The sequence below is a fragment of the Pteropus vampyrus genome, unplaced genomic scaffold (assembly GCF_000151845.1).
Source record: "Pteropus vampyrus isolate Shadow unplaced genomic scaffold, Pvam_2.0 Scaffold833, whole genome shotgun sequence".
NCBI lineage: Eukaryota > Metazoa > Chordata > Mammalia > Chiroptera > Pteropodidae > Pteropus > Pteropus vampyrus.
Window position 1 is genome coordinate 29,765 of NW_011889614.1, and position 10,343 is coordinate 40,107.

General features: G+C 41.9%; 1 long non-coding RNA gene across 1 annotated transcript in view; it reads right to left on the reverse strand.

Annotated features, from left to right (window-relative positions):
• The window catches only part of LOC111734181, a 37,420-nt gene extending 27,841 nt beyond the window's left edge, over positions 1 to 9,579 (reverse strand). Inside the window, exons 1-2 of the long non-coding RNA XR_002778353.1 lie at positions 9,527 to 9,579; positions 9,195 to 9,342 (exon numbers count right to left, since the gene is read on the reverse strand). This is a non-coding gene — a long non-coding RNA (uncharacterized LOC111734181). The remainder of the gene's footprint in view (positions 1 to 9,194; positions 9,343 to 9,526) is intronic.
• Between the last annotated feature and the right edge of the window lie 764 nt (positions 9,580 to 10,343).

Sequence of the window (10,343 nt, forward strand, 5' to 3'; positions counted from 1 at the left end):
TGGATCTGTGGTTGCTGAGCTCGTTGCCACCACGTGAGTGACAGACTCCCACGTGAGCACTAGCATTCAGACGAGGGCTGCCCACAGCCCCAGAGAGGGACACATCATGGCCGCTCTTTCCTGGGACAGAGAAAAGGGGAAGGAAACGAGGCAAACTCTCTATCTTGATGATGACTGACCCAACTGACGCCTACCCAACAGGATCTTATGCTAAAAGAGACCCATTTGTGAGTACTTTGGTTCCGGTTTCAAAAATCATGGGTCCCAAAGGTTTCTTCAAAATATTTTGAAGGGGGACACGTTTTACGTAATTAAATTGAAGCTTGTTGGAGTTATTTTAAGTGATTAGTAATGAGGATTACTACTTAACATCGTATAGAGTCGCGTTTGTGTGACATCTTATAAATTTAAAAAAAAATCACTGCCAGATCATGTTGTCTAGTTTTCCCAATAATACAGCGGCTTGGGCCACCTTCGTCTTTTTACAGATGAGACAAGGTGAGCTGGAGAGTTACATAAAAGGTGTGTCCAATTTTGTGTTCTTCATAAAAACATTAAAGGCAGCATATTGCTTACATTTTTTTTGTTAATCCGCAAGCTCGATTAATAATTAATATAGAGAGTAAAGAAAAAGTGAGTGTTTGTAGCTTTATCCCCACTTACCTCTGTCCCACCCGAAATAACGTGCCGAGCCTAGTACACATTATTTTTGATATGCTTATATGCTCAGGTTAAAACATATATGATTCGATTAATTATACATTTTCTGTACTATTTGCTTTTTAAATTTAAGAATATATAGTAAACGACTTTCTATAAGCAGTGAAGATATATTCCGTTCTTAGCAGTTTTCAGAATCTCTTCACGGTGACACACGATTTCCTTAAACCGTGCCATACCGTCGGTCTCTTAGGAAATTTGCTATTATACTTCTACGAAACAAAAGAATTTCTGATATACTGATCTTGTGTGATTGTGGTAAAATTTACGAGACGTAGTCATGGAATTGTTTAATCCCAGGTCTGCCAATTCGGAATGAATTCCTCACTAATGGCATTCCATGTTACTGGACATTCCCTCTCTCTAGCTGTGCATTAAAATGCCAGTTTCCTCGCTGTTTCCAGGAGTTTGCATATTACTTTCCTTTGCTGATTTGTTTTTCAGTCTCCTGGATTAAATGATTTCTCCTCTGCCGATGTATTTTTAAGTCTACTCTTTTTTTTTAGTTTAGTTTAAGCATTTCTTCAATAAACATTCTAGATGTAATTCATAATTGTATTACATCTCTTGCTTTATTTCTCCTCTGGGTTTGCCTTTTTCCTTTGCATCGGTAAATCCTCTACATAACTGTGTGTGCCAGAACACAACAAAAAAATTTTTATAGCGGTATTGATCTACCTTACATGTCCTTGACGGTCACGGTATTGTAGACGATAGGGAAAGTGTTGAATTTGTACACGTTTAAGCTCTACCTAAAATACGATAATTTGACCAACTGAAGAAAATTCCAGAGACTGTTATCAAAATATGACATGAGACATTCAGTTAGAGTGACAAGCTTTGCCTAAGGATCCGTCTACTCAATACATATTCATTGATTCAAAATGCTAAATAAGTTTAATAATACAGATTTGTTAACTATGGGAAAAAAATTAGCCACACTATTTGTAGGTAAGCAAAACTAGTAGGGAATCACCCTTTCCTGCTCTCTAAGCTAATACTGATGGTATTATAGGAAAGAGGGCTCATTGAAGACACCATTTTGAAAACGTCTGGCCAAAAGCAATGTAAGCCATGAAATTAATAATTGAGTCTCAAACGCCTAATCTCATGAATATCTCCAACCTCTGCGTGCCATAGTTTGCAAAATGCTTTCACATTTCTTCCGCCTGCGTGGCGCCTAAAAATACTCTGTCATTTTCTAATATTAATCAGGAAGGAATATTTTTCTACATCCAGAAGTTTTTTAATGTCGTCCAGCATCTGTGGTACTGCCCTTTATTTATTCGCCCATTAGGATGCAGCTCATAAATGTATTTTTTTCATGGAAAAGGAAGAAAATCATTTTTGCTGTGATTATAGAAGCCACTGTTTATAACCCTGCCTGTTGTATTCCCCACACAGCGTTAGCTTCATGTTCCCAGACGTCTCTTTGAGGCACTGAGCCACCCACAGAAGTTCAAGACCTACGACAACATCCAACATAGTTACGGGTCTGGTTTTATGGATCCAAATGGAATCGACTTCAACAGGAAAAAAAGTCCGAAAGCCTTTTCATTTTTCCAACTCATTTTAACTGAACAGCAGAAAACTCCCAGCCAACATTTAGAGCGGTGATTTAATGCATTGCCTTAGCTCGGGGCTTTGCCATAGCCCGTCACGCGGGAAAACAATACAGAAAGTCGACCTGGAGATCGGGGCGTTGGTTGACTTTGAATTTTGTGGCTTGTCCTGAAAGTGTTGAGAATTTGCCTGAAGAAACACTTTGGGTGGACTCCGTCATTCCTTGAGAAGTAGTCTCAACCACGACAAGTCATGAACCAGATTAAATGTGATCCTTCGCTAAGAACCATAAAATCCACATCCTTAGGCTGTCGTGTGCCAACCACTTCCCAGCGTAGCTTTGCAACTCGTGTGCAGCTCTTTGCTTGTTCTCCCTCATGGAACCCAGAACGCCTGGAATGTGATAGATCTGACCAGGGCCCAGGGAATGCTTTGAGTTTGGCCCATGGGACTCACTGATGTCCGCTTTCCAACTGTCCTAAAAAGAAGCTATTTCTGCCCGCTGCCAAAGTGTGAAAATGGACGGTGACGAGAATTCTTTTGGGTGAGAGGAATGGAAACCACATCAGTCTAGCTCACAGAAAAAGAAAGTATTTAAATGTACAAAGACATTCCACGGGAATACAGGAATAACCTGCTCCTGGTACCCGGGAAGACCCTTGGTCCCAGCTTCAAGTCGCATGCCGGGTCTTAAAGAGTTGTTTTTCAACATGATAGGAACATTATGACAATTCTCAAAGACTTTCCCCGTGTTTTTATGGTAAAAATATTAACTTAAATCAGCACTTATTCAGGGGAAATAAATGTCAATGTATGGCAATTAACTGTGGCTTGAATCATGGGTGTGAATCATTCCTCCTCTTGATTTCAATAGGAAAAAAGGTGTGGTTTGAAAGGAGGCTTTATGACTTTATGCCCCAGGTGCATAAGCACCTTCATCTCAACACAATGGGAGGTCAATTCCTTCTCCACAAAGGAGCCAGTCTCTTAAATTTCAACTGGAGAGCATGCATTTCTGACCCTTTGGAACTCAAGTGAAAACACTTATTCTAAGTATTAGTCACCTATTTTTGTCACAGAAATTTTGCCTTCCCGACGAGACTTCTGGAATAGATGACTTTCTTATGACTGAGATACTGTGGCTTGAACTATGCGTGTTATTACTTAGTTCCCTTGTTCTCAAAGTGGTCGATTTGTGTAGAATGAATGGTTTTAAAAATCCCTTAAGAGCGCTTCATTATTCTCACTCAGAGCCAGAGAACCTAGTGGAGATACATACTTGCAACAATGGATCTTATTATCTAATAATGCATTATTCACTTCTTTTCACAGTATCTTTCATTTGCATAAAATGACATTAATGTGCCGGATGTTATTCCATAAACTAGCACATTTGAAGCAAATAACACTGTCAGGAAGTGTATACACTTCGAAATTGAACACATAGTGAATATGTACAATGTATATGTGAATATATTCATTAGTTTATGACACCACCAAGATGGTATGAAAGTTTCCATTTCACCCCCTTTAAAAGAAAAACATGGTACTCCCACTTTGTTAAATCTTTGCCAAAGAGACAGGACAAAAACTGAAGTCTTGCAAAATTATTTTTTGGCCAACAGGGACGGGAGAGAGTTTAGATTTTTAAAAACATTTATTGGTTAATTTTCTCCTCTCCGTAAATTGCGTGTTCACGTCTTTACTCGTTTTGTTTCGTTGATTTTGAAGAGTATTTTGAGGGGTACGTAGCAGATATCAACTTTTTGCTTATTGATATACGGCCATGTGTTTCCAGACCGTTGTGTCATTTCAACTTTTAGGGAGTGCACTTTGCATTCAGAGTAAATAACAGATCAAAGTTTTTCTTCTCAACGTCATTTCTAGTTGCCACACCCGAAAAGCCATCCTCAGCAGAACACTGCAATACGGTCAGCCATGTTTTGTTCTTTTTTTTGTTTTTTTTTGGTACGGTTATAGTTAGATTTAATGTAATTTAAAATATCTATCCATAATGATTTCGTTGTGTGGGCGAGACAGACACCCAGTTCTCATTAGAACCATCCATCCTGACATGACGGTCCCTCTGTACGCGGTAGCACCTCGACTTCTTCCTACATACTTGGTTTTGTCACCTCTCTCTCCTAGCATGCGTTTGTCACTGCTTCAATGTCATTGCCCTCTACGTTCCAACGCCCCATAATTTCCCTTTTCATTATTTTTCTGGCTATCCTTTCCCTGCAGATAAATTTTAAAAGTCAACCAAGGGAATTGGGCTGAGACTGTTTATTTTTGTAGATTAAATTCGGGAGAGTCCGCATCTCTACGCTACCCAGCCTCCTCAGCTCCTCCGTGACAGGTTATGTCTCTAGCATCTAAAGCATGTCAGTTTCTGCGGCTTCATGGCTTTCCTCGTCATGCTCGCATATGGCACCTGCTAACTTTACTCCCGGGAATGCAATCATTTGTTAGCTACTTTGAATGCAGCGTTTCTTGCCTACTATTTTCTGCGTTATTGGGGGATGGAAGTTTTTTTTATGTGTCTTTCAAAAGTGAATTCTCCCCCTCGCCGCCCCCAATCCTTTCAAAGTCGTCCACAGCCTTTTCCAGTGACAGGCACTTTCACGGGCTGTGCACACGTGCAACGTGATGGAACATAATGTGCGTAATGTAATCTGAGGGATTGTAACGTATCATAATGTACATAACGTAACGTGACATAACGTAACGTGATGTACATGATGTACGTGACATGTAATGTAACCTAACCTAATTAACATGAAGTTACGTGGGGTAACGTACCGCAATGTGATGCAACGTAACATACGTAAACAACGTATCGCAACGTGATGTGATGTAATGTACGTAATGTAACGTAACGTGTCACAATGTGAAGTAATGTAACGTGACGTATCGTAAGGTGCTGTGCCCTAATCTAATTAGCGTAACGTAACGTATCGCAACGTAATGTTACATAATGTACGTAACGTAAAGTAACACCGCAACGTAACGTATTGCAACGTGATGCAACATACATAACGTAAGGTAATGTAACGTAACGCATCGTAAGGTGCTGTAACAAACTAATTAGCATAATGTATCGTATTGCAACGTGATGTACCGTACGTAACGTAATGTGACGTATGGTATCGCGATGTTATGTAGTCCGTGTAAGGTAATGTAACGTAAGGTAACGTAACGTACCGTAACGTGGTATAACATCGCAACGAGATGTAACGTAACGTACGTAACGTGCATAACGTAAAGTAACGTAACGTGACGCATCGTAAGGTGTTAACCTAACCTCATTAGCATAACGTAATATAACGTATCACAACGTGGTGTAACGTAACACACGTAACGTAAGGTAATGTAACGTGTCGCAATGTGACGTATAACGTGCAGTAACAACCTAATTAGCATAACGTAATGTATTGCAACGTGATGTACCATAACATACGTAACGTAACGTGACGTATCGTATCGCGATGTTATGTAGTCCGTGTAATGTAACGTAAGGTAACGTAACGTATTGCAATGTGATGTAACGTCACGTACGTAGGGTCACAACGTGTTGCAACGTTATGTAACATACGTACCTAACGTAAGGTAACGTAACATATCGTAATGTGCTGTAACCTAATTAGCAGAATGTAACGTGATGTAACGTAATGTACGTAACGTACTGTGTCGCAACGTGATGTGATGTAACGTACGTAACGTAACGTGACATATCGTAAGGTGCTGTGCCCTAATCTAATTAGCGTAACGTAACGTATCGCAACGTGATGTTACGTAATGTACGTAACGTAAAGAAAGTATCGCAATGTAACGTATTACAACGTGGTGTAACATACATAACGTAAGGTAACGTGACGCATCGTAAGGTGCTGTAACATAACCTAATTAGTATAATATAACATAACGTGTCGCAACGTGACGTATCGTAACATGCAGTAACAACCTAATTAGCATAATGTATCGTATTGCAACGTGATGTACCGTACGTAACATAATGTGACGTATCGTATCGCGATGTCATGTAGTCTGTGAAATGTAAGGTAATGTAACGTAAGATAATGTAACGTACCGTAACGTGGTATAACATCGCAACGAGATGTAACGTACCGTACGTAACGTAACGAGCATAACGTAAGGTAACGTAACGTGACGCATCGTAAGGTGCTAACCTAACCTAATTAGCATAACGTAATGTAACGTATCACAAGGTGGTGTAACGTAACACGTAACGTAAGGTAATGTAACGTGTCGCAATGTGACGTATCACAACGTGCAGTAACAACCTAATTAGCATAACGTAATGTCATGCAACGTGATGTACCATAACATACGTAACGTAATGTGACGTATCGTATCGCGATGTTATGTAGTCCGTGTAAGGTAACGTATCGAATCGCAACGTGATGTAACGTCACGTACGTAACGTAAGGTCACAACGTGTTGCAACGTGATGTAACATAACGTATATAACGTAAGGTAACAACGTATTGTAATGTGCTGTAACCTATTAGCATAATGTAACGTGATGTAACGTAATGTACGTAACGTAATGTGTCGCAACGTGATGTAACGTACTGTAACGTATCGCGACGTGATGTAACATACGTAACGTAAGAACGTAATGTGTCGCAACGTGATATAACAACGTAGGTAACGTAAGGTTACGTTAAGGTAACGTAACGTTTCGCAACGTAACGTAACGTACCGTGATGGGGCGTATCGTAACGATGCATAGAATCGTAAGTCAGTAACGTGACGCATTGAAATGTGAAGCAACGTAACCTAATTAGCATAACAATGTATTGTATTGCAACGTGATGTACCGTAACGTACGTAACATAACGTGACGTATCGTCTCGCGATGTTATGTAGTCCGGGTAATGTAAGGTAACGTAACGTAACGTAACGTAACGTGGTGTAATGTAACGTAAGCATAACGTCGTAAAATGTAATGTGACGTGTGTACGTAACGTCCCGCTCTGGAACCCAGCTGCGCAGCGAATGAACAAAACAGCTCAAGGCGCACGCACTGACCTCGCGGTGGGGTTCGGCTCGGGGGGGCTTAGTTGGGGTACTCAGGTCCCAGCGCCCTGAAAGGTGACAGTTCCGGTTGCCGAATGACGAGTCAGCCTGGCGTCATCGAAAGCGTTGCAACCTTAGCTTTTAAAACCACTGTTACATTTATTATAAAAATAATGAATCTTTGCAAGGCTCCTTCTGAGACCCTGCGCCTAAACCCAGATTTCCAGCTTTTAGATTCTCTACTAAAATAAATCTTTAAGCTTTGCATCTCAAAAACCTGTATCTGAGTCTACTAATAATGATTAGTGAGTGATAAACGGGGGTCTGATAAGCTGTTGGCCCGTCACGATAAGGAATCTAGAGTTTCCTCAAGGATAAGGGAGGGTTTATAAACATCTATGTCTCTATATCTACATAACTGTATTTCTACATCTCTCTATATCTCTACATCTCTACATCTGTATAACTGTATATCTACATCTCTATACCTATCCATCATCTATATCTCTTCTGTTTATCTGTCATCCATACATCAATCACCTATCATCTATCTACTATCTTAGACTTTATTTATTAGAGCAGTTTTAGGTTACAGAGCAAAACTGAGTGGAAAGGACAGTGACTTCCCATATACCTCTTGCCCGGACACACGCCCAGCTGCTCCATTATCAGTGTCCCCCACCAAACGGTACATTTGTCAAAACTGATGAACCTGCGTGGACACATCTTTATCACCCAAAGTCTGTAGTAGACATCAGGGCTCGCTCTTGGTGCTGTATGCTCTACAGATCAGGACAAATGTACGGCCCATTACGGTATCACACAAAATCGTGTCGCTGTCCTAAAAGTCCTGTCTTCCTGCCCCACCCCCAATTTAAATATTGAAGTGATCCTTCTTGCTCTTGCTCAGGTAATTTATTATTCAAAGGGAACATTGCAAGAAAGGAAGTGAGTTTCTATGAGCTGATACTTTTATTTTGCTTCTTGCATTAATATTTTAAAAAATGAAATTCTCACTTTTGTTAGATTTGACGCCTAGCTTTCAAAAATTGGAATTTTGAGCCCTTTCTCAAAAACAAGGCTATGTTCCTGTGAAATCTCTGGCTTTACAGTACCCAAGAGGATATGTTGCGTCTCTTTGCCATCGCTTAGCTGTCAGCAGACACGGACTAACTAGACAGTGGCTACTGCTCATGTAACTTCTCGGCAGGCAGAAGCAGCAAACCAGAGGTTGGCCAGAGAGAGCTCAGTCCACCACTGTGTTCTCAGGGCCGTGATGCAGACACACGCGGGGCCTCACAGTGCCCTTCCTTTCCTAGGTGTGGCCTTTTTGTGTGTTTCCATAACAGCTGTGCACGCTTCCCCATTATCTGTGGTTGTAGTGCACACAAATCGCCACAAATACCGAATTCACAAATTCTGAACCGTTGCTCCTTGGGGAAACAGGGGTCTGCCAGCCTCTGCTCACAACAGTTTTATCAACTGATCAATACACAACCATGTTTTCTGTGTAAGCGAAGCTTACCTAACACTCATTTTCTGCGTGAGACACGCCACAGCTTCTTTCCCTGTAGGAACTCTTCCTAGCAAGTCAGCACTGTACCCGGCAGTCATTTTAAGCAACAAAATCACCAACCCGAAGCACAGAAATGGGAGAAGCCTTTAGATGACGTGCTTAGAGTACGGGAGCTGAGAAAGGGGTGCAGGGTGCCAACCGCAGCGAGGAATGTGGGTGTCAGCCCCCTCCGGATTTTCTCCCCCTGTGCACATCCACGGATGACTACTGATTTGAGGCTTACACATAAATTTTAGCAAGGAGGCGAGCCTGCACACACGGACTCTACAAATAACGGGGATCAGCCACGTACCTTTTGTGAGAGACTGCGAACTTTCTGGGCGGGGACACAGACGTCACTCATTCTTGTTCCAGTGGACACAGCATCATGCCTGACTCTGGCAAATCCACAGGCTAACTCATTTTCAAACTTCTTAAAAATTACAGAGTTCTTTTTAAACCTGAAACCCAAATAAAAGAGATGAACTTGACACAAGTCCGTTTTCTCTGCGTGAATTTTGCCTTTCCCTTCGCCCCATGGAGGGCAGCGTGAATTGTACAAACAGTTGTTACAAGCGAGCACCAACACTCTAGAAACCATGGTTTTCAGATTGTAGGCTCTTAGCTCAGTGCATCTGTCCTTACCCAATGCTGTCTCAGTCCCCAGGGGCTCGTCCAGTAAAACACAATGATATTCCTGCTCCAATAGGACACCGCGTGTTTCCTAGCTACGTGTCATTCCTGAGCTGTCTGCACTGTGATGACGTCTCATATGCAACAGCTGCTACCCAAACAAATATTTCGCCGCACATTGTAAATTGTCCAGCCGGTGTTTCAAATACTCTTTGTCTCACTGAGGATTATTTGGTAAAATAAACCCCTGGAACTAATTAGTGTCTGCTGTATGTGGAGTCCTGTGAGGGTGACATGAGCCCCCAAGATCAGTTAAGACGCGTGGTTTATGGGGACCTGCAGAGAAACGTGCCACTGACAGCGGTGTCTATGTCGGAGGTCTTTTAGAGTGCTTGCAACACATTTTTGTGTCCTAAGTCACCCCTGCACGCAGTTACGGGGGGCGTGTGCTTACACACTTGAGGCTTGATCATGTAAAACACAGTTAGATCTTAATCTGTGTCAACGCCAACTCCGTGACGTTTTCAACATACTTGGTCCCTGGTTCTGGCAGAGAATTGGGGTGACGTAGCCAACAGTTTCCACATCTGCCAGCTCTGCTTTCCTTGGCCTGTCGTGGCTGTGGTACACAGTGTTCCCACGGTCCCAGGCCTCCAGAAACTGTGCGTGGGTACATGTCCCCTTACCCAACACCAGTGTTCTGGAACATACACCGCCATAAAACAGCGTGACAGCAGTCGAGATGACCACTGATGTCTTCTGCCTCCTGTCTGCTATAAACCCACACGAGGAAGCAGCCAAATTTCCTGGCTTGAAAGTTCTCGGGATC